At 40.4% G+C, this 26,210-nt stretch overlaps 1 protein-coding gene across 2 annotated transcripts in view; it reads left to right on the top strand.

Annotated features, from left to right (window-relative positions):
* The window catches only part of tmeff2a (transmembrane protein with EGF-like and two follistatin-like domains 2a), a 202,854-nt gene that overhangs the window by 135,987 nt on the left and 40,657 nt on the right, over positions 1-26,210 (top strand). The window lies entirely within an intron of this gene.

The following is a 26,210-nucleotide window of genomic DNA, read 5'->3' as shown; positions in this document are numbered from 1 at the left end:
TTCTTGTTCATCATCATTATCATCTTCTTCTTCTTCTTCTTCTTCTTCTTCATCATCATCTTCTTCTTTTTCTTCTTCTCCTTCTTCTTCTTCTTCTTCTTCTTTTTCTTCTTCATCTTCTTCTTCTTCTTCTTCTTCTTCATCTTCTTCTTCATCATCATCATCATCATCATCATCACATCATCATCATCATCATCATCATCATCATCATCTTCTTCTTCTTCTTCCTCTTCTTCTTCTTCTTCTTCTTCTTCTTCTTCTATTTTTGGCTCATCGGACCAGGCAGATCAACTCTGATCATGTCAGAATGGTTTAAACCAATAGAAATGCTTGATGCATGTCTATATGTCTTCATCAGATCACTTTATTTCACATACATTTGAACAGAAAAGTTGAGATCTCTCTGAATTATTTAAGTGGGGTTGAAGAAAATTGGCACGTTACCACATAGCTATCGCTGCTCTTCAGCAAACCAAACCCAAGGCAACATCCTTCCTCCTGAATCCCTTGTTTCCTATTCTATGGCTACGAATGTAGTACTGTCTACTACATACTGTGTTTGAACTTAAGGCTGATTTATACCTCAGCGTCGTCCCTACGCTGCAGGGGCTGATGGATGCTGACATGAGCACCACATACCTGTGCGTCGATGTGTCCGTGTCGCTCAGCAATTCTCCGCCGAAACTCTAGAGGGCAGTGTGGTCTCTCTGGTAGTCGGTCGCCTGCTTCCGGTCCCACTACGATCTCTGTTTACTTTTCCACAGAGATTCAGAGCGTGTTATGTTAATCTACAGCTGATACATGTTTATCATACAGACATGATTACATGAAGAATAGAGAGGAGGAGATCAAATACACGGACGATGTGCGGCTGATGTCCGGGATCCCGGAAGTGCTGTAAATGCGGGAAAGACAAAGCCGTCGAGCGGACCAATCACAGGGCTTGCGGTCCGCGTCGGCTCTATGGGGAGTTACATTTTGGAGGAGGTGCACGTCAGCTACGTGCGTAGGCCTCGGCGTAGGTACGGGAGCGACGCGGACCCCCGGCGTAGGGTACGCCGTTGATTCAACATATAAGTATAAATCAGCCTTTAGTATGTAGTCTGACTGTTCTGTTTGATCTGGTGTGCAGTACGCTGAGCCAGAAGTCTCTGGATTCCCTGTTCCTGAAAGTGGAAGTAAACAACGGCCAAGCTGATAGAGAAACTGCTTCTTTAGCATCACTTCTGATTTAAAAAGTTAAGAAGTGGTTTATTTGTCATTTATTCATTTTCAGAGCAAATAAAAACGGAGTTCCCCCCTTCAAGAAAGAGGAAAAAAGAAAAAGCTGAATGAGCGCTGTGCATTGTGGGAAACAGTACGTGAGGCAGACTGGTCCGATGCATACTGAGAAATTTTACTGGGTCAGTACGACATCCGGGGAGTTTTGGCATACTGCAGATTTTGCTCTTGTTCACATACTACATACTGAATTTAGACCAAATCAGTACGTACTGCTAGTATAGTAGGAGGTTTTAAAAAAACAGCCCTCGTGTTTGTGATCTCTTTCTGTTGAGACAGACAGTCAGCTGGCTATGAAACACTTCTTGCAATTACACATAGACTCATCAATCCATGGTTGGGAGATAACAGCAGAATAAAATGATTTTGTCCAATCCTACAGGTATTGAGTCTCTTAAAGGGGACATATCACACTTTTTTCATCAATATATATTGGTCTAAGAGGTCCCCAAAACATGTCTTTAAAGTTAATGCTCAAAAAAACACTTTGAAATCAGATTTTGGTCTGCCTGAAAAACCCTCTTCTTCATTCCTCATCAGAACACTCTGTTTTCCCTCTGACCACGCCCCCTCAGGAAGTGGATGTGCCTCGGCTCTCCAGCACGTTGATCTAATGTTTACATGTTGGCTGAATATACACGGCTGCTCAGAGATCGCGTTACTTCAACCCTCTGAATCTGATCCTGATGGAGAGGCGCCTGTAGCAGGACCTTTCTGAAGGATTGGTCATAGATTTAGTGTTTCTTGTTGTTTTATTTGTCAGTATGTAGACGTGTGTCTTGGTACACAGCTAAGAACATGTAGCTATGTGGCTATGCTAACTAGCGCTAGCACTTATCCATGATAAATAAAAATCATCCACTATATCTTCAAATCTGCAGACGTGGGGAGTAAAACCGACCTTTGTGTTTATTAAGACAGCCTACAACTAGCATGCCTCCCTCCTAAGCTCCTTGTTAGCACACATGTGTGCAGGGAATGAAAAACAGAGGAGGGATTCAGTATTATTTTATACAGTCTATGGGCTGAACAAGCTCCGAGCTCTGACTCCGTGACAGACCGGATATTGTTGTTACGTAACAAAAACACTGAAGTCTGAAACGGCTGGTTTCACACACATTTACAGAAAGGTGGAGAAATCAGAACAGGGGCAGAATGGATTCTTTTCATTCTCGGGGGGTTTGTAGACATGCCAGGGAAACATATTTCAGGTAGAGAACCTTTAAAAAGTCAATTTTGCATGATATGTCACCTTTAAACTGTAGCATTTGTCAAGTTCAGAATTTCAAATATTGGAATCACTTTTCTAAACAGAGAAGTTTGTGTGAGGACAGTTTCATACTTTACCAGGTCGAATAGTTTCATGGATTCACAGAAAAACAAGTAAAAGCACATGATTCACCTTTTCTTGCTCTTTTTCTCTCACTGTATTGTTCCCTCTTTTCTCCTTCATTATCTCATGTCTTCCTCCATCCAGAGGGATCGACGTGCATAGATTTAAAAATACATTCCACTGCCTGTTATTAATAATCTAATGATGCTTTCAAAGGTTGTAAGAACACTGAGTGGAAATCTTGGCTGTGGAAACACTTCATTGAAAGTGTCTGACAGCTGTCACCTGTTCTGCAAGATAATTCAATTGAAAGCACTGGCTTGGAGCGTCCCAGTACTTAAGCACATGGACTTCTATTACATTCTGTTGTGATAATGAGACACTCAACAATGGAAGAATGGCTACTCAAACAGCACTGCAACATCATCTGCATACCCAAATCAGCTCTGAGAGCTAGCTACCACAAACTGCTGCACTTGCCATGTTTAGCAGTACTAACTACAGCAAATGACACAGTATGTAATGACACTGCTGCTCGAACGTATCATTAGCTTACAGAAACAGTCATTACTCAGCTGCTGTCTTGTTGGTACTCCATGTGGTTTGGCCTCACAGGATGAGAGGGCTAGGGTCTGTTGTGTTGCCAGTTTAACTGTTGGACCTGGTAAGAAGTAAACATGGCTGGATTTGCCTCATGGTCAAGCTAGTGCTGGATGGCTTGAAACAAACATCCCGTCCATGATCCAAATTAACAGCATTAAATGAAATTAAAGATCCCGTCTGTGTGTTAGCTTGTGTTTGACTTAGTCTCCGTTGCAGAGTGTGTTACAGGTGAATCTGCTTGACTTGTAAGATTTGACACCTTTTTGATACAGCTGAAACTACTACTGTACTTTTTAGCTTCAAGTACACCCTATGGTGGTTTTTGAAAGCAGAAAGGAGTAGTTTAACAAGTTTGGAAATGTTATTGTTTCTTGTTAGAGAAGAAGATTGGTACAACTCTCTGAGAGGTGATTAGCTGAGCTGTAAACTGTTCCTGCCTGCAGGAGGGTAGTTGAAGGTGTTTACACCGTTTTTTTACATTGAATTTGTGAGAAAGATTGAGGTCCATCATGCTCAGCCCATATGGTGTTGGTAAGCAACATTTGAAACTTTGCACAGGAGTCACGCTAGCTGTTTCACCACTCCTGGTTTTTAAGCAAAGTTAGCTAATGGTCCTCATGACTCCAACTAAAACAAACAGATATGAAAATGGTTGCAATTTTCTCAACCATCTCTCAGTCAGAGAGACAATTAATTACTCCAAATTTGGGACACATAGGAGCTTTATTTTGGCAAGTGGACAGTCTGGTAAAACAATTAGAGTAAAAAAAAAACATAGCTCCAATGAACCATTCTTAGGACACCTGTGTTGGTGCTCCTAAATAACTAGTGCTTGACCTAGTTTGTATGAATTCAGATTCATTTCAAACATGTGTGTCTCAGTGTATATTCACTCAAGCTCTATATTGTAGCTCTGTTCAAAGTGGGCTCCTTGTGGACCTCACTACTACATGACATGTGACATTTTCTGCGGGAGCATTCCACCAATATGTGTTTCACAATTTTCCACATGGACGAGTAGAGAAGATGGAGACAAAGAAAAGAGCCTGTTTGGGACTGCCCGCCTGCTCATTCCTGTATTTCCTCCACATTGTGCTCGGGCTTGGAAAGTAAATATGCCAAGGTTAGAGAGGCCTAGCTGCTACTGCGAACTGAGAGGAAAATTAATTGAATATCTTACAAGCATGCTGATGCGAGATATGGATAGAAAATTGCAAATCCTTCTGAGCTTTATTTATGCAGACAAATAATGGAGTAATGGAAAGGAGAGAAATAGAAAAAGAAAAACTGCCAAATAATGGAAATCTGTTGCATTTTGTTACCTTGGTGGTGCAGTCGTGTACATTTATATAAAATCAAACAGATTTGAAATTAAACAGAAATACAGCATGAATGATTAAGAGTGGTTGATTCAGAAATCTCTATTCCAGCTTAATAGAGAGTGAGCGCTGTGGGCCAGAGCTGTGGCTTTGTCATATTGCATTAGCAGAATCAAACTTTAAATAGATGGGTGTCCTCTTCAGGGAGAAAAAGCCTACATTGCTTTCTCCTTGTGTTATTTGAAGTCCAATGAGACTTGCTGTAGGCTAGTGTTTCCGGATTAAAGAAGGAATCTTGTCGGGAACAAAACACAGAAAAGGACTGTTCAAAAAAAGGCTGAATAAAGGATGAAAAGCACAAAAGCAGCTTCCTCTCCCAGTTGGTTATTCAAAGCACCGTGAAATGCTTCTTTTTTTTTTTTGTATAATACTGAGCTGCACCAAATAGAGGATGTTCAATTTTTGCGTTATGAATGTAGTTTTATGGTCATTGAATCTCAAAAATAGCCTGTGATTTCATCTCCTCCAGCAAAGACACATGACTTAGTGAAAGGGCCACACAAAGAGAAACCCTGAATATGGCTCTGATTAGGGAAGAGAGCACAGAAAAGGAAGAAACCACGATGGACTTGAGTGAACTGTTTGAACTGCTGTCTGGTCTGAACTGTTGGTGCACATTATTTCTTATAGGCAGAGGATCTAGACCTTTAACTGTATGGTCACCAAGTCGAAACTGCTGGTTTTATTGTAAGTTTCCTCTTTTAAGACTGAACATGCCGAGACAGCCTGACAGAGAGTCTGACAGTTAGGGGACTTAAAGGTGACATATCATGCAAAATGGACTTTTTAATGGTTCTCTACCTGAAATATGTTTCCCTGGCATGTCTACAAACCCCCCGAGAATGAAAAAAATCCATTCTGCCCCTGTTTTGATTTCTCCACCTTTCTGTAAATGTGTGTGAAACGAGCCGTTTCAGACTTCAGTGTTTTTGTTACGTAACAACAATATCCGGTCTGTCACGGAGTCAGAGCTCGGAGCTTGTTCAGCCCATAGACTGTATAAAATAATACTGAATCCCTCCCCCGTTTTTCATTACCTGCACAAATGTGTGCTAACAAGGAGCTTAGGAGGGAGGCATGCTAGTTGTAGGCTGTCTTAATAAACACAAAGGTCGGTTTTACTCCCCACGTCTGCAGATTTGAAGATCTAGTGGATGATTTTTATTTATCATGGATAAGTGCTAGCGCTAGTTAACATAGCTACATAGCTACATGTCGTAGCTGTAGCTGTAGCTGTGTACCAAGACACACGTCGACATACTGACAAATAAAACAACAAGAAACACTAAATCTGTGACCAATCCTTCAGAAAAGGTCCCGCTGCCTTTCTGGCAGAGGTCGGTTTTATTCCCCACGTCTGCAGATTTGAAGATCTAGTGGATGATTTTTATTTGTCATGGATAAGTGCTAGCGCTAATTAGCATAGCAACATAGCTAGATCTTCATAGCTGTAGCTGTAGCTGTGTACCAAGACACACGTCGACATACTGACAAATAAAACAACAAGAAACACTAAATCTGTGACCAATCCTTCAGAAAGGTCCTGCTGCCTTTCTGGTAGAGGCCGGTTTTACTCCCCACGTCTGCAGATTTGAAGATCTAGTGGATGATTTTTATTTATCATGGTTAAGTGCTAGCGCTAGTTGGCATAGCCACATAGCTACATGTTCGTAGCTGTGTACCAAGACACACGTCTACATACTGATAAATAAAACAACAAGAAACACTAAATCTGTGACCAATCCTTCAGAAAGGTCCTGCTGCAGGCGCCTCTCCGTCAGGATCAGATTCAGAGGGTTGAAGTAACGTGATCTCTGAGCAGCCGTGTATATTCAGCCAACATGTAAACATTAGATCAACGTGCTGGAGAGCCGAGGGCACATCCACTTCCTGAGGGGGCGTGGTCAGAGGGAAAACAGAGTGTTCTGAGGAGGACTGAAGAAGAGGGTTTTTCAGGCATGCCAAAATCTGATTTCAAAGTGTTTTTTTGAGCATAAACTCTAAAGACATGTTTTGGGGACCTCTTAGACCAATATATGTTGATGAAAAAAGCGTGATATGTCACCTTTAAATCACAAATAACTCTATTTAAATCAAAACTACAGACCTCTCAATGCACAACTTCTCCTGAATGTGTTTTGTCTGATTTCTTAAGTTCATAAGGTTCTGAAACAAAACATACATGATGCCTGAGCGTTAATACCTCTGACTGCTGCCACAGTAGGGCTGAACGATTTTAGGAGAAGATCTAATTGAGATTTTTTTCTGGCAGATATTGCAAATTCAATTCAATTCACGATTTTCTTCAAATCAAGCTCACCCACACACAAACACACACACAAACAAACAAACAAACAAACGCACACACACACTTACACTTGCCAATTACCAAGATGCAGCCTGTGTCCAAAACAGTCAGACTAAGATACGGTTCGGTCGTTCTGCTTGACCACATATATAGTTCAATCAGGAGAGACACAGTTTGAAGATTAAAGGTTATTTATTATAACTTCATGAATAATGAAACTTGGCAGAAATCTTTGACGTAAGGACTCTATGGGCAGCTGAAGAAATCCCCCTAGAGTCCAGACTCTGGTGGTGGTGGTTGATGAATCCTAGGAATTGAAGACTTGCAGAGACCAGGAGGAGATGGAGAGGTGGAGGGGTGCGCACCATCAATGCAAGAGTGAACTAGCAGGAGAGAGAGACACATTTAAAAAGACAGCAGAAAGTTGATAGGCTGACGATAAGGGCGTGCCACTGAGCTATTGGATGACAGCCGCCACTGATTAACCAATGACAGCTCCGGAGCATGCAGCTGGAAGCGGGTGAGCTATTGAAGGAGGGAGAGAAGAGTTAAACAACTGCTGTGATTGCTTTTATAGTCTTCCTGTTTGAACTTTAGCTAGAGCTACATCTGTGGCGTAATACTCCACATGTTTCAGCTCTGTTAACTCTTTTTCTTCACACTCTGTGTACAGCTGTGGGATGGCAACCTGGTAGGTGTGGGAGGGAATTGCTATCTATCTATCTATTTTAAACAAAATAAAAGACTTCTTTTTATTTTATTCAAGTTTGCTTTAAATACAATTGACACTTTTTAATTTATTTTAATGTAATTTCTTTATATATTTCTCCTCTTAATTGTTATTGTCTTTATTTTGCTTTTGTTTTCCAATATTCTTTTCCCTTGGCTGTCCTGTGACTGGAAGCCAGGTGAATCTAATTTTGACTGTTTTTTTCTCTTTATTATTTCTGTATTTTCTTTGTTGTATTTGATCTTTGTCTGTACGGAAAATTCAATAAATACACCATGACTAAAAAAAAAAAGCGTGACCTGTCCACGAGTAGCATGCCGCTTCTTCTGATTGGTGAGCTTGGCAGGATGGAAGGGAGACGGCATGGATGTGTAAAATAGTTGACACAACAGATCCTGGGTCAGTCAGGAGCGCTGCAAAAGAACCGCAGCTTTGGCTATCACATGATCGCGCTCTCTGAAATCGCAACTTCGATCAGAAAACACTAAATCGTCCAGCCCTAAGCCACAGTCTGTCACACTGCAGCTGAAGAATGACAGATTACACCGGTGTGTTTTCCTGCAGCTGTTGATTTTTAATCATCTGTTGTTACTTTGTATATTGTAGAGTGTATTTTATCTAGTTGTCAATTTCATCAAAACACAAGAAGCAGCAGTAAAACATTATTTGTGCAAAAGAAAAAAAAAAAGGACAAATATTGTAAATGAACATGAGACATTGGTACGATTGCCAAAACTGCCCTGTGATATTTCATTGATTTTAGCATGATTTATTGTAACTTGATCAAAAATGAATTATTTGTGTGCTTGTGAGCACACATGGTGCTCTGACAGACCGTTGTGTGGCACCTTGAGGCGTTCTTTGCATGACATGTTAAAAGTATGGTGTGTAGTATTTAGAGGCAATGAGCAGAACAGACTTATTAGAAATGGAAAAGTATGTTTGAATTAGTGTGTAATCACCAATGGTGGACAGTAACAGAGTGAATGTACTTGAGAAATGTACTTTAGTACATGTTTTGAGTATCTGTTCTTTACTTGAGTATTATTTTTTGGTGAACTTATTACTTTTACTCCACTACATTCAGAAGATAATTATTGTACTTTTGACTCCACTACATTTCTATCAGTGCTCTAGTTACTCACTACTTTAACTTTGAAGTCAGCTGATGATGGTCCTTCTCTTTTCTGAAATCTGATCCTGAGACAGTAAAATGTTTGTGTGGTTCTGTTTGTCTCAGTGGTTTAGTCGTACCTGTATATCAAACACAGAGCATCACTCAGATCAGGCAGTTCATGTAGAGGTGGTAATGATGGTTATAATTCTCCACCTGAGCACCCATGGTCATATCTTCAGCCCGTGTTAGAGGTTTTTGAAATGAAGAATGATACGTATGGTTTGAAATGTTCTCCCTGTTTCTGCCCAAACAAACAAACATTCACTGTCCAACCTGAGAGAGCGTGTTGAGCTACGTAACGTTTGTTTAACTCCAGATGAACATTTCAAACTAAGCTGTCTGTGCTTGGAGTAACTTAGTGTCTGTTTTTATTCCATGGTATAGTTTTCAGAGATTTCAAGTAATGGTTTCTAAATAAACAGAATGTAACAGAATGTACTCCTATGTATTCTTGACTGCACTCATGCTTTGTGAAAATACAACGTTTAGAGTTTTTTTTAAGTACTTTGAGGACTTAAGTAATTTTAAAAGCAAGTACTCCAGAACCTCAACTCAAGTAATAATTTGACTGAAAGACTTTCACTTGTATTGAAGTAATATTTGACCTGGAGGATCTATACTTTGACTTAAGTAATGAAGCAGTGTACTTTGTCCACCACTGATATTCACCTGAATATAGAAGTAATTTCAGCACATAACAGACAAACTATTAATGGTCATATTTGTTTTGTATTTTCAAGATTCATGGAGCAACAAGCTTCCTCGTAAGCTTTACAAACAAAGCTGACTTACTCAGGTCATCATCCATTTCTAATGATGATCAGAGTTATGTTTAATCCACGTCACCAGATCTGTCACAGAAACTTCTAATTAAATGATAATGCATCGTCTTCATCTGCGTGTAATAATGTGTTGCATGTGTGGTGGGGTGACCCAGCCGTGAGGCGATCGTCCAGCGGAGCAGTGACCAGAAATGAGGCTTCGAACTCAGTATCAAAGTTTACACACAAAGTTTATTCATGCAGCATGAGAGAGAAGTCACAGCATACTCAAGAGCATATGAAGTTCTCCGCCGAATGACAGAGATGCTCAATACTTTATAGTTCTTCAAACATAAGGGAGGAGAAAGGGAGGGGGAAACGTGTACGTGTCATCTTAATACAGTTGTTCATAAAGAAAAGACAAAGGGAGGGGGAGAAAGGGGGGGGGTGACAGGTGTGGGTGAGTTGCAATCAAGGGTGAGCAAAGGGTCATGTCAGGTGAACATTGTACTCTGGAAACAACAGAGACATTACCTCAGTCTAGCGGTTTACAAAAAGCATATGTCTACAACTTACGACACTTGCGGTTATCAAAAAAACATCTTAAGAAAGCGTACATCGTTACCATTGAATATTTATGTAATCATAAGGCGCTCATTTATCATAGTACAAACCGTTTATCATCATGTTACCAAAAAAATCCCCTCAGCTCTCATTCAACTGCAACCTGAGACCATGGTGGGCCTTTTGGCCTTTTGCAAGGCAGTGGGCTGAAGATGTGAAACCACATCCGGGCTAAACCTGCCTTGAACTGCAGAAGTGGGGGTTCTGTCCTCGATTTCACCTTTGTGCAGATATTTGCACAGATCTCTGACCTTACGCCTTACTATTACAGGCTACTTCAATAAATCAAGTATAATGAAAAACATATTGATACAATTGTTAAAAAGAAGAATACATGAGCAAGGAATACATGAACATAAGAAGCACAGGATTATCTGTAAGAAAAATGCATGATTATAATAGAGGGTATTTAATCAAGATTCCACACATGTTGCAGAATGCACACGTGTTAAATACAGACTAAAAAAAACCACATCCTTAAATGTCTTTCTTTTTCTGCCTGTATTAACTCAAGAAAAAATCCACGTTCAGTCACATTCAACATTTTGCAGGATACAGTCAGCATGCCTGATGCTGCAGCCTTAGTCTGGTATAGAATCATTAGTACATCTATTCAATTGTAAAGAACTACAGAGGAGCAAACTTTGTCTCAGTCAATTGAGTTAAAATAAAGAATATAAGAGGCAAAAGCCTTCCAGTGAAGTGTTTTCAGCAACCTGAATGCACCTCTCCTGAGCTCTTGTTGGCTGCTGATAGGTGCCAGGAGTGAAAGACAGTCACTGAACCACTCAAGGCGAAGAGATGAACAGAATAAAGGGTCTAATCCTCTCAAAGCTTTGAAAGATGTTATAAAAGTTTTAAAGCCATAATTCTCTTTTTAATCCATTCAGAGAAGCTTTGACCCAGTTGGGGACCTTGCTCATGATTTCGTTAACAGCTGCACGGTCAACAGCAAAGGCAGTTGTACCTGCCGCAGCTGTACCTGCATACTGTGGGATTTGGGGGTGAGATGGAGGTCAGTGTGTATGTGTAGTGCTTAAGGTTTGAATGTGAGGTAGAGTTATTTTTACATTGGCTTGTTCGGGGAGCAACTCGAGTTTTAAACCAACAATCATGGACACAGTTGAACTTTTTAAAAGGCCAAACTTGTCCAAAGTTGAACAGGCGACTGTTTGCCAAACACATTAGCTGCTTTTTGTCACCCAGGCACTCACCCAGGCACTCAGCTAGCCTCTCAATTGAATTCAATATACAGCATTATGGGATGTATTTACTTCTCTTGGGTCCTATAGGTGATAATGAGTCCTAATGGGAAAAGCTAACACTTAGAAATTACAAAGTTTTTGAGTGACAAGTGTCACCACAGCAACAAACATAGCAACTCATGACCTCAAAAACCTGAAGTTTAAGGGCGCATTGCTTTCTCATGATTGGCATGTTGACAGGAGGTAAATTGCTGAAACAGTAACAATGTGGAGTTAGAGTAGGGTAAAAGTGAAAACTCAAGCAAAGCTTTATTTATTCGCTCTTTTTATTCCAGGGCATGTTTTGGTTGTGACTCTCAGATGGCACACCACAAATCATTAAAAGCTTCCTCAGAATCCATCTTCTTATGAAAGGATAGATCTACAGAGCCTGTAAGGTGCTGTGAGTTATTTACTAAAAGCAGATCAAGAAAGTAAACAAGAACCTGGACCCCAAAAACGTACCTATTCAAGGCCATGCAGGTGATAGGAATATTTTTTGACATGGCACTGGCTTTGCACCTGAAACTACCTCTAAAAAAATGAAAAATACCAACAACATGATGTGACAGTAGAGGATAGAAGCCGCATATATTTTCAGCCTGCAACACACTGCTTCAATTTAAAACAACTGCTGTCATTCCTGATTGGGTCTCGCTCAAACATGAGAGAAAACCAGTAAAAAACAAATCCTATCTGATGGAGACGGTCTGATGAAGGCAAGGCAAGGCAAAGCAGCTTTATTTGTATAGCTCACTTCATACACAAGGACAACTCAATGTGCTTTACAGTAAAACATTAAAAGCATTGGAAACATTCAGACAAGCATAAAAGAACATAATTAAAATGACAAATATGATAAAACATAGGTAAGAAAAGGAACATTAGAAATATATTAAAAATTAAATTAAAATGTTCATTTAAAGTGAGTTAAAATAATCTAAGATAGGAAGGCAGTGTCAAATAAAAAGGTCTTAGTCTTTGATTTAAAAGAGGTGAGAGTTGGAGCAGACCTACAGCTTTCAGGGAGTGTGTACCAGATATCAATCAATCAATCAATCAATCAAGCTTTGTTTATATAGCACCTTTCATACAAATAAAATGCAACCCAAAGTGCTTTACAGTGATTGAAAACAAGAAAGAAGCAGAAATGAAACAATGCTAAGACTTTTTAGTGGAAGATAATAATAATGATAATAATAAAACTAATAAAAATACAAATTAAAAATAAGAACAACATAAAAATAAAATAAAATAGAGACCAATGCACACCAAAATAAAATATGTGTAATTAAAATAAGTTAAAGCATCAAAATTAAGAAATAAAAAAATAAAATAATAATAAAGATATGTGGTGCATCATGACTAAAAACTGCTTCACCATGTTTCCTTCTGACTCTAGGGACTAAAAACAGACCAGGACCTGATGACCTCAGAGGTCCAGATGGTTCATACAGTAGCAGCGGATCAGAATCAGAATCAGAATCAGCTTTATTCGCCAAGTATGCTTGAACACACAAGGAATTTGACTTTAGTAAACTGTGCTCTCTTTGTACAAGGCATAAGAATAGGAATAAGAATAAGAACTACAATAAAAAATAAAATAAAAATATAATAACAATAACCTTAGCTATAAATACAAAGAAACAACAAATAGGCATGACTAATATGTACAGGCTAAAATAATATGATAAAGTGCAGTGGTGAGTTGCAGAGGTAGTTTAACATTATAAAATAGCAGTTAAATAATACAAAAAATAGAAATATGGAATTCTGCTTTGAGAATTGTTGCATTGTATATCTACATGTATATTTACAGAGAGTATTTATCTGACAGGTATGACACTGTTATGGTTTAGTGTTCATCAGAGTGACAGCCTGGGGGAAGAAACTGTTCTTATGACGGGTTGTTTTGGCGCACAGTGATCTGTAGCGCCTGCCGGAGGGGAGGAGTTTGAAGAATTTGTGTCCAGGGTGTGAGGGGTCAGCAGTGATGCTACCTGCCCGTTTCCTGGCCCGGGACCGGTACAAGTCCTGGATGGGGGGCAGGATCAGCCTAAACCATTCAGTGCTTTATAAACCATCAGCATGGAAATCTGTGGCTGTGATCTAAACAGTTTCAGGAGATCCAGATGTCCTATGCTGAAGTATTCACTCAATCTTTAGATGAGCAATGAAAGCGTGTATCATAAAATAGTTCTGGAATTCTATTCAACCCTGCATTACACAAACAGATATTCCATGTGTCCTAATAAGGTGAAGAATTGTGATCATTTTTCCAAAGGGCTGTATGTTCTCAGGTATCTGAGTTATTGACTGGTCAGCCCAGTCCTAGTCAAGTGAAATTCAGTCTCAGCAAAACATGCTCCTTGCAGCTTCTCTGCTAGTTGAAATAGCCTATTGATCTGAATATAAGATTACCCTGATTACGAGTCCTCCTCTTCAAGATCAATTTTTGAGAAATATTATTTGAAGAGTAATTCTTGTTTCTACACAAAGAACATTTTTGGAGATAATGATTACATATTTGCCCATTTCATTCCAGGTAAGATTATAACTCAGATAGGCATTTTATATGGACTACTTTCCTTGCCACAGGAAAGTAGTCCATTTTATGTACCACTTATGTAGGTGGTGATATGTCCCCTTTCAATTATTACTATCAGACCTTACCCCGGTTTGCCTATTTCGTCACATACCAAAATAATAACCACACAAGTTGGCAGGAGACTAACTGGTTAAATGTTGAACGGTGAAAACCTTGATGTGTATGATACCACAGCTTTGTCTTCTTCACTCTTCTTTACAACCTGTTTTCTTTTTGTTGTTTTTGTTGTATCTTTAATACATTTATCAGGAAAGGCTTTTGTTGTTGATATAAAGTCATCAGTAGTAAAACTGTCCCTCGTCCTGTTTCTAGCATCTCACAGTATATTCACAGTATATTGAAGTATCTGTTCACTGGTCTAATTTGAACTCTGATTGTGACTGGTTTGTGTCCTTATTCAACCTTTTATAGAATCTCTCCATGGGTGTATGTTGCTCTATGACATGGAGAGTGTTTTGAATTTCCTGCTGATGCCCACCAAGCATGTTGATAGAATCATTATTCATATCATAGTCATTATTGCCCCGTGCTTGATTCATTTTGTCATTTGCGTCACTGGAACAACCGCCCTTGGCTTCCTTTTGGAGGGGCTTGGCTTCTCGTCATCGGCCTCATGGCTGATAAATGACTCTGTGAAAAGCGATATGATGTCCTGCAGGGTTAAAAAAAAAAGAATAGAAATTGAATCCTGGCCTCTGTCGGCAGTCTCATCTGTCATCTTTTCAATATTGATGTCCATTATGTTTATGGATTATTTGGCTGTCTTCTGTTCTCTGGCCCAGCTTTCCGCGTCAGATCGGCCACTTGGGGCAGCGGCCCGTTGATAATGTCATTTTGATTGATGGCTTTCAAAGTTTAATTGTCAGCGAGGTCTTCTTTTAATGGAGCTCCCCCATACAACGGAAAGACTGCATCTCAGATGACTCAAATGATTCCAGGCCTTTGCCCCGCTCACAGTGTGATGCAGATCCACCATAGATTCAGTATCATAATCCCAGGCCATTATCAGCTATCTGGCTCATGTTTATTGCTTCCTGTATCACCTTTCATGGATCACATGTCTGTTTACGGGAAGCACTTGCTAAGATTTATCACACCTACAAATAGACCCTAATTTTGTTTTGCTGGCATGGTGCAATTATTCTGCTGCTTTTACACATCTCTTCAGGAACACTTAGTGCAATCGAGTGAACGTATAAGGAGTGATTTATCATGAACACATAGATTAAACTAATGCAGTGTAATACATCAGCCATGCATCCAATGTTGATGGTGAGGATTGAACCTAAGAGTCATTTTAGAGGCTTCACATTGTGCTGCATTGGTGCATTGTGTTGAACTGAGGGCTGTTTCTAGTAGTTAGCATACTCATTTCTATCAGTAATGGTAGGCTGTAGTGGTGTACCGTCTATAGGAAGTTGAACTGTCTGCTGTACTGCATTGGAGGTTTTTGTATGTGTTAAGCTGCATTCATGAATTCTCATCAATAATTAAAAGCTTTTGTTTGTTAGATTGTCCTGAACCAGTTCTCCACATGCAATATCAATTTCAGTTCACAATAGGGACTGCATGCATTTTTAATGCTATATTATGACATTGCGCAGCAGTTCCACCATCCCGTTCAACCACATGGATTGTTTCTGTTTAAAATGAGCCACAGGAGCATTGGCTAAATTATCCGCTCCACAGGTGGTTGGTAGTGTTGATTTTGGCAGCTATTTTAGATTTAGTCTTAGTCTTAAGATGAAAATGTCTGTTAGTTTTGGTCACATTTTAGTCTTTTCACCCCTTTATAGTTTTAGTCTAGTTTTAGTCTAGTTTTAGTCTAGTTTTAGTCTGGTTTTAGTATAGTTTTAGTCTGGTTTAAGTCTAGTTTTAGTCACATTTTAGACTTTTCAGCCCTTTATAGTTTTAGTCTAGTTTTAGTCTAGTTTTATTCTAGTTTTAGTCTGGTTTTAGTCACATTTTAGTCTTTTCAGCCCTTTATAGTTTTAGTCTAGTTTTAGTCTAGTTTTAGTCTAGTTTTAGTCTAGTTTTAGTCTAGTTTTAGTCTAGTTTTAGTCTTTTCAGCCCTTTATAGTTTTAGTCTAGTTTTATTCTAGTTTTAGTCTGGTTTTAGTCTAGTTTTAGTCTTTTCAGCCCTTTATAGTTTTAGTCTAGTTTTATTCTAGTTTTAGTCTGGTTTTAGTCTAGTTTTAGTCTTTTCAGCCCTTTATAGTTTTAGTCTAGTTTTATTCTAGTTTTAGTCTGGTTTTAGTCTAGTTTTAGTCTTTTCAGCCCTTTATAGTTTTAGTCTAGTTTTAGTCTAGTTTTAGTCTAGTTTTAGTCTAGTTTTAGTCTTTTCAGCCCTCTATAGTTTTAGTTTAGTTTTAGTCTAGTTTTAGTCTAGTTTTAGTCTAGTTTTAGTCTTTTCAGCCCTTTATAGTTTTAGTTTAGTTTTAGTCTAGTTTTAGTCTGGTTTTAGTCTAGTTTTAGTCTTTTCAGCCCTTTATAGTTTTATTCTAGTTTTAGTCTAGTTTTAGTCTGGTTTTAGTCTAGTTTTAGTCTGGTTTTAGTCTAGTTTTAGTCTTTTCAGCCCTTTATAGTTTTAGTCTAGTTTTAGTCTAGTTTTAGTCTAGTTTTAGTCTTTTCAGCCCTTTATAGTTTTAGTCTAGTTTTAGTCTGGTTTTAGTCTAGTTTTAGTCTAGTTTTAGTCTAGTTTTAGTCTAGTTTTAGTCTTTTCAGCCCTTAATAGTTTTAGTCTAGTTTTAGTCTAGTTTTAGTCTGGTTTTAGTCTAGTTTTAGTCTAGTTTTAGTCTTTTCAGCCCTTAATAGTTTTAGTCTAGTTTTAGTCTAGTTTTAGTTGGCGGAAACTCAAATCATTTTAGTCTTTGATTTTTGACATCTTCACTCTTTAAATAATTAATGCAGTCGACTCTTGACTCAGAAAAATGCCATGAAAGTGCTGTATTGCACATTTATTTTAAAGTTATATTTTTGGGGCCTTTTTGCATAGTCTTTATTGGACAGGACAGCTGAAGATAGACAGGAAACGCGGGGAGTAGAGAGCGGGGGAAGACATGCAGGAAACGGTCGACTGGCCGGGAATTGAACCGGCGACCCCTGCGACGAGGACCGCAGCCTCTGCATGTGGGGCGCCCTGACCGCTAGGCCACCAGCGCCCCGTATTGCACATTTATGACGGTCCTTGAATGCACCTGCAGTGACAGACGCACTGGACAGACAGTCAGTTCACGGCACTCTGACATGCATCTGCATCTTTGATGAGAAGGAGTTGATCGAAACTCACTACATGTGTCTGATGTTTGACCAAACTGGATTAAATCAAGCTGTAGACGCAGAGCTTTTTATGGTGATCACGGCAAAAACGACAAACCTCAAATATGAAACACACTCCCCCGGTTGTGTCTTTGTCACTAACGCACACCAGGGTTAGGTTAAAAATCCTCAATGAATATGAGACAGATGCATGGAGGTGAGGAGAGCTGGTTCATAAAGCACACCTGCTGCAGGTAGAGACCAAGCTAACACTGAGCCCCTCAGATAATAACTCAGCCTGTCACAGGAAGTCATCACTTTTATCTTTAAAGACGCACAGCGTGGGAAACAGGGATTCTTAATGTCCAACGATTCCCTACTAATGTTTTCATCTCGTCATCGTCTTGTCAACAAATCAAAACATATGTTCGTCAGTTTTTATCATCAGTGAAAGACTTTAGCTCCTCATAGTCTCATTTTCGTCATGAAAAAATGAGTCGTTGACGAACATTTATCATCATAATTTCGTTGATGAAATAAACACAGGTGGCTGGAAACATGTCCCAACCTTAAACATGAGTTTGTGCTGGACAATCATTATATGGTTAAAAAGTGCAGAAAGATCAGAGTTGAAGCTTTTCTTCAGCTTTTACCTTTTGGCTTTTCAAAGGACTCAAACCGCTCCGCCTGAAGGTCTGCGCTGTTTGGCTTATGTATCATCCATGACAGCTTTCCAAGAGAACTTTCTTAACCCTTCCACTTACTTCTTAAGTCCAGGTTCTTTGATCACCTAATTTCACCCTTCCAAGGATTTCTACAGCCAGTTGCATCTCAGGCTCACTGTGGAGAAGACCTTGAGCATCTGTTTTAGGCCTTGACACATTTACTGGAACCATTACACGCCCAACCACAACTCTAGAGGGACTTCAAGCTTTAAGCTGTGTCAAATAAATTTCACTCTTTCTCTCATCAGTCTACTATGATGGCTAGCGGTCGTCATGAGACAATTAACACAGATGTTGTTGTTATAATCTGTTACAGAGACAGCTGATACAGCTGTAGTTTCGGTGCAGACAGTCTTATACTGCAACACACCGTACAAATCTTACAAACCTTCTATTGAAAGCTCCAGAGAGTTTCAAGAAATGGCTTGAAACACGTTGTGTCTGCGCTCTGTCTGAACTCCTTTGGAACAGATTCAGTGTGAACCCCACATGGCTCACTATTGTTACCGAAGCGCCCTTCAAAGACCACACACACATACACACACACACACACACACACACACACACACACACACACACACACACACACACACACACACACACACACACACACACACACACACACACACACACACACACACACACAGCCATATGTAGGATATACCAGCCCTCATTCCTCTCTTCTGTCTCTCCCCAGTGTGTTTGCAGCCAAGGTCACAGTGGTCTTGCTCTGTTTTCGTGGGATGTGTGGGCTTCATTCATCATCCCTATGATAGCTGCATGCTACAGTGCCCTAAATCTGCTGTCTGTGTTTGGTTGTGTGTCTTTGTGTGTGCATGTGGGTATGTGTTAGTACATGTTTTCTCAAAAATAGAAATTGTTCTCTCTTTCTCGCCGTGTGTTCATGCAGCTAAATGATCTCTTTTCCAGTCGTTCTCACAAAAACAACTTTTTTCTCTCATTTCTTTTCTCTCTCTCTCTCTCTCTCTCTCTCTCTCTCTCTCTCTCTCGAGCTGGACTATCTAGTGACGGCTAAAAGCCCAAAATAATCTTTAAAACAAAAGAAGAAAGAAACTACAGGAACTCAGCAGTTAATCACTGTTAGAAAAATGTTTGACAGTCAAGGTTAAAAAAATCATAAAGTGTATTTCATTGTACATAACTTCACTTTTCCACGCACAGTGCATGCCCTTGGTTTCGTCTTGCAACTTACATTAGCTAAACCAGTGGACCAGTGCTTGCTCCTACAAAAGCATCTCAGCCTGCTCCAGTTAAATGAGCTCAGAGTTGGTCACGCTGGTTTCCTCCCTCACAGCAAACCTTTCCCATTTTCTACAGGGAAAGCTTTTTGAGTGCATGACTCGCACCACAAGAGGTGTCTCAGGTTTCCCATGCTGCTGATTTCTGTTGTGTTTTTGGTGAATTTGTGTGCACTTACAAGCATACACCATTTTCAGCACAGCCAGACACTGGTAATAGTTAAACAGACACAGTTCAACCTCTGTATGAAGGTTCACTGAACCTACATAAACGATCCACCATTTGTACTCCTCTGTATTTTAATCTCTCATCCCTCTTATCTACAAATGATTCATGCTCTAATCTCTTCTTCATTCCGTTTGACTTAAGCTTGATTATTCCTGGTCCTAGTTTCCTCTCTCTCTTCTTTACCCTTCCTGCTTGGTTCAAGTCACAAAAAAGCCTCACTTCCAGAGAGAGAGAGATTGTGTTTGTCAAAGTGAGCAGCTCAAAACAAAAAGAACAAATCAAATGAGGGATTGTAGTTGTAGCTGTCACAGATCAGGCCAGTCGACCAGTCTGGTCCAGGCGTGGATCGATGCGAGGTGATGTTGGAGATGGTGGGGGGTGGGGTGATTGTGGGGGCAGTACAAGGGCTAATCATTTCAGTCATTACCCAGACGTGTCTCCTGATTCCAGGGATTAGCAGACGCAGAAACTGGGGAGATGTTGTGTTAGTGCTACAGGAGACTCTATCAGGGATTTGGGGAGTGGAAAACACTGCCTGTCCCCCGCCGCCTTTGGTAATTGGGCCTGCAGTACTGTGAGTGAGGATCTGGGGGAAGAGAGTGTGTGTGTGTGTGTGTATGTGTGTGTGTGTGTGTGTGTGCATACAAGGTGTGTCAGAACAGAAAGACAAAGGACAAGAGACAGTCTAGGCATCAGTGTTGTGCATGTACATGCACACCTGTAAGAAACACCATGACCCTCCTCTCACAGGAGAGCTTACATGGTCGCTTGCCCATGAGCTGTTAGGGGGAGCTGATCGTTTGACAGAGGACAGAAAGAAGCTAGAGAGACCAACTAGTGAGAGTCTGGGAAAATTTCACACATCACAACATACAGGCAGGGTGGAATAAAAGAAACCACATTCATGTGAGTGGTCAGAGTCTTACAACTGGCTTATTCAATCATCTGCAGTCAGGCATGAAAGCTACATTGTACTCTGGTATGAGACAAAAACCAGCTCTGATATTGATCTGTTGTGGATTGAAAGCATGTTTAGGTTAGTGTGTTTTAACAGGGGACTCTATTTGGGGTCTAAATCAAACTTTCAATTTTTCCAACAAATCTGTTCAACGCTGTGCCGTAAAGGCCAATCAATATTTGGATTTCTCAACTTCCTGAAATGCATCACACATCATCAATTCCACCACCATTCAACAAAAAGCATGTTAAAGTAAGTTTCTTCTCCTCTCGAGGGAGACCTGACAAAGCTCTTATACTGTTCATAAACCTTCATTATAGCGTTGGTATTTGGTTACTACTGCTGAAGTAAGCCAGGGTGAAGCCTCTGTGTAATTTAATGACTAGACTCACAGGAAGTGACACCAAAATATTTAGAGCTGGCTGCAGTAAAGGTCTTAAAGCCTCCCTCCTTCATTATAACAGATGGAACGTGGGTCAAACTAGAAATTAGAATACACGTCAAATCATTGTTTGATGGTTCCTCCATAACAGTTACTTCTTGTTATAGGCGTTTCTAGCCAATTTTGGGGGCTGCTGAAGCACCCCTAAATTAAATCCCAGCACCCCTAAATTTTGAGAGATTTTTTTTTTTTTTTTTTTACTGTATGTCCTTTTTAACAAGCTAGAAAAGTTTCAAAACCATACAGTACATGGTTGAAGTGTAATATTTTAACAACAAATATACAGCAGCTCCACCAGCTTTTCATCTAGTTGAATACAATCTATTTGTGTATTATTGTCGGTCCAAAGAGGGAGAGATGAAAAAGGGGAAGAAGAGGAGAGAATGCAAGATCAGGAAGAACAAGGTAGCAAACAAACAGAGACGTATCAAATTATATAGTACAGACAAGAAGGAAAAAGGCAGAGAAAAACATTGAGAAAGTAAACTTCTGTTAATGTGTTTTACATGTTGTGCATTGCATTTCAAATGAAAGTCCAAAAAATAACTCCAATGTCAATTTTGTTTTTTTTTGGTACTCACTATAGGGGGCTGGTTTACTCCAGAAACATACATACTGTTTATGTATATGTTGAGGAGCTGCTGTATCAAAATGAGTTGTCTTTCCCCAGAAATGAAGGCTACCACAAGTTTCTTTTATGGTTCCAATCCATTTCTCTTTTGCTGTGGCTCACCATTTAATTAACCTTTGTCAGATTTGATGGTTTAGTCACAGACTTTTCCAAAAAGTGTTCTACTTTCACAAATGTGGGAATTAAATTGCATTAAAATGTACAAAACAGTGAAATTTATCTTGCCCGGACCGGGCAGCTCTCTGAGTGCTCAGCACCCCCTAAACATCTGATCCTAGAATCGCCCCTGCTTCTTATCATGCTGATATACTGTATGTTCAAATCTTTATTTTTCCTGAGAGGCTAAGTGTTAATTATTTGATGCTGAAAAGAGAGGATGTGACACTGTGACTGACGGCTCTGTTGAAGAATGCAGACTCCTGCAGCACTGTGTGCACCAGTTTATCAGAGTAGAGGAGGAACAGGGAGGGTTTATCAATACGTTTGAGGTGAGCTTAGGTAAGCAACAGAGGCAGGATGTCAATTCTGCAGCTCCATCAGACAGTTTGCTTCTGCATGTGCCAGGCTCCAAAACTCATCACCAGTACATTATGTCAGCACCCATCATGGCAGTGTTTGGCTTCTTTTTTTACAATGGGAGGAGATGGAAGAGCGCCATTCTTATTCATATACAGTCAGTGTTCCCAGAGACAAGGGTCAAAGGGTCCCAAGATAGCTCAGTCTAGTTTCTGTACAATGTAGGCAACTAATAATTGATATGTTGATTCATACAACAGAGGCTAGTCCAGCTGACCTAACAGGAAACCTTACTCCCCTTATTTGAACCTTATTTATGCAACATTTGTTTATTAAAGTGTGTGATGAATTAAAGCTGTGATTAATGCTGACACAAACACTAGAGCACAAACACAATACTGATTAGTGATGACAGTTATCAAAGGATGTTTTTTCATGTTTTCAGTGGAGAAATGATATCAGGTTGGGACCAAAACAAAAGTAGAAAACTGTTCATCTCCTTCTCTCTCCATCTCTCTATCTCTCTCTTCTTTCTTCTCTTCCCACATGATAATGGGGGAGTGGAGGTGAGCTCCGGCCCAAAACAGGCTTCTCACCTTGGCTCTTCCTCCCGGTCTACTTCCTAGCATCTCTCCACATACTTTTCTCTCTTTGTTTTTGTCTGTTCTTCTCTATTTTGGTGTGTGGATGTTGTGGGAAGTGGGAGCTAGCGTGGAGGGGTTGGTTCCGGGACGTGGGAGCTTACTGTTGAGCCTCCCTGAGGTGTCGTGGGCCTAACACAATGTTACACCAGTGAAGGGAGGCGCCCACTTGATAATCCCTGTGATGTGCTGAATCTGGCTGCCTAGCTATCCCCATCCATCTTCATGCTTGGGTGTTGGGGGACATTTGGGGCCATATGGTTGGTTATGTAACTCATCAGTAGATCATAAATGTAGGGTGAGGGAGTTATTAGATGGGGTTCTTCACTGAGTGCTTATCTTTTCATCAGAGCACAAGCGCCTCGTGTTTATTTGAAACGTTCGTATTTATATCTGATGTTTTAGAAATATTATTCAGTTCTTGAACTAATGCAGTAAGGGAGTTCACTGTTGATCTCATTGTATTCTTAGCATTGAATACTAGAATGAGATATCCTGAATAATGAAATTAGATATGAACACAGTGCAGTGGACAAATTTTTTAGTGATATATTCCTTCAGATTTCTGTCTGGAGCTGTAAAAACAGCTCATGTTTGTCTGTTCAGAGGCTTCTGGACTCATGGTGAACTAAAAGTTTGTTAAACTACAGTGATGTTAATGATCTGAGTATCAGACACAGTCCATACAGGTACAACCTACACACTGTGGCGGCTGGTGGAGTTTTCTCCAGGGGGGGCTAGAACTCCAAGATAGCAAGCAAACATGTACTAAGGTATCACACCACAGAACCTGACTCAGTCTATTATTTTAGATAGGATATGCCTGCTTATGTCAACCTCCTCATTGTGCTTACGGATCCCTATCCTGTAGTCTTCATCAAGCTGACATGAAATGTTTCTTTTTCCAAACATGGCTCGTCACAGTGCATTTTCCATGTGGATCCCAGTTTGTTCATGCTTCTTTGTCTTTTCTGAAAAGTACTTCAAATCAGTAATACCTGTCTTAATCCATGCTGGGTCAGATCCTGACGTTTGAAAAAGCATGTACAACTTTTAACCAGAGTCTAAAACACGTCACCAATCAGACAACACAGATGAATGGAACAACTTCACTCATCATTAACTATATAATATTTATCTTGCTCATCTAAAAATATATATATACATATATTAGGGGTGCAACGATACTCAAAATCCACGGTTCGGTTCGGTTGGATACGTTTTTGTCACGGTTCGATACGTTTTCGATACAGAAAAAGAGAAATATCCATGACTTTCTTTTTTACTTGTAGTTTATTGAAATTTCCAACATTTGTTTCAGCTCAGAAGCAGTTTTTAAATTAAATTAAATGTATCAGGGGCAGCTATACCTGACATGTTCTGCTGTGCATGGGGGGGTTGCGTGTGTGTGTGTGCGTGTGTGTGTGTGTGTGTCTGTCTGCGTGCACATCTGCCGTGCGCGATAGAGAGCAGAGGAGAATTGTGAACGCGCGACCATGTAGAGACAGAAATCAATCAATCTCAATCTCAATCTTTATTTGTATAGCGCCAAATCACAACAAACGTTATCTCAAGATGCTTTTACAAACATAGGAGGTCTAGACCACTCTATGTCAAATTATGAACAGAGACCCAACACCAAGACAGGGTAAGACTCAGTCTGACCCCACCTTAATCCATCATGAGCATTGCACAACGCAGTATTTAGCTAGTTACAGTGGTGAGGAAAAACTTCCTTTTAACAGGCAGAAACCTCAGGCAGAACCAGACTCATGTTAGACAGCCATCTGCCTCGACTGAGTTGGGTCTGGAAAGACAGATAGAGGGGAGTAAGAGAGAGAGGTGATAGTGATGAGACGAGTAGTAGTAGCTGTTGCCGCTGGAGTCCAGCACGTACGTATCAGCTGGAGTCCAGATCGTCCGCAGCAGGAGGACGTCTACGGCAGCTCAGAGGAATCTACGAGACAATGGAGCTCAGGGACTCCAGAGAGGTCTATGGTTAGTAACTTTAATGGGACAGGCAGAGTTAAAGTAAGAGATGAAGGGGTTGGGGGGAAGAGGGTGAGCTAGGATCCCAGTGTGTCAGTGTGCCAGTTCCCCCGGCAGTCTAGGCCTATAGCAGCATGACAAAAGCTGGTCCAAGCCTGATCCAGCTCTAACTATAAGCTTTATCAAAAAGGAAAGTTTTAAGTCTACTCTTAAAAGTGGAGAGGGTGTCTGCCTCCCGGACCCTGACTGGTAGATGATTCCAAAGGAGAGGGGCCTGATAACTGACATCCCATCATGTAGATAATATAAATAACATAAGGATATTTAGTCTGTTACATAAAAGAACAAGGTATAGACCTGATCTATGAGAGAGGGAACCTTAAATCACTTCTGCTTTGACTTCCAAGGGGGGGCGGGACCCGACGGGTGCGCCCCCGATGTAACGGCAGGAAAACACTGTCCGGTATCAGGCTGAAGTCTTACACAGCATGCAGTATAAGACCACAAGTAATGCATAAACGCACTTCAAAACCACATCACCCAGTCTAGCATCACTACAGGACCACGGAACAACTCTGCTCTGCAACCAAAGCGGATCACTCGTGCTTCCCTCTCGTGTGGGCGCACGCTCACACACACATACGTGAACATATGAACCCAGCAGACCCTCGTGTGGTGAAATATAGATTTCCAGATGAAGCACAGTTAAAACAAACGTTGGACTGAATGAATGTGGGAGGAGCGCGCAGTTCAGTGGACCTGCGCTTGACAATGGAGCCCTGAGGAGTCGAGCACAGATCCTCTGAACTTTCAGCACAGAGCGCCTCGTTCGGTTCATAGGGCGTACCGAACCGTGACCACTGTATCGAACGGTTCAATACAGATACACGTATTGTTGCACCCCTAATATATATACATATAGTTCAGAATGTTATTTTATTATTTCATTTCATTTCATTTGGTGGTGGGGCGGTGCCCTAGCGCCCTCTAATGGCCAGCCGCCACTGCCTACACACCTGATTATCATTAAGCTACCCAGTTTTCCATCCAGTCTAGTCGCTGCCAGCTCTGTACACAGCACCTCTGGTCTTTCTGGCAGAACGTAGTGTATGTTTTTCCGCACACACTGAAGCACTCAGCCAAATTATTTTTAACATCTAATGGGCAACATGTTTCATGATGCCTTATCTTTATGCAGAGCTGCTTTTAAAAGTGATCTTTTTATCGTAGTGGGTAAAATTAGAGGTGAACATTTCTATAAAAGTGAAGATCCAGTGGAACTTTAAAAACATTACATTCTGGTGTTATATATGAGAGTATTCCCTAAGTTGGGCACCACTGGTGGGCTACACGCCAACGCAGCTTCACACCTTAGTCGCTATTTTGTCAGTCGTGTGACCTGAAGGTAAAGCAAACCACAGCTGGGAATACAGAATGTACATCTTTCCACCTGACTGCAAATGTTCAACATTCAGGGGACACGCTGTCTCACCAGCACCAGGCTTCCAACACCT

The sequence above is a fragment of the Notolabrus celidotus genome, chromosome 10 (assembly GCF_009762535.1).
Source record: "Notolabrus celidotus isolate fNotCel1 chromosome 10, fNotCel1.pri, whole genome shotgun sequence".
NCBI classification, from domain to species: Eukaryota; Metazoa; Chordata; class Actinopteri; order Labriformes; family Labridae; genus Notolabrus; species Notolabrus celidotus.
This window is presented reverse-complemented; position numbering and strand designations above follow the sequence as displayed.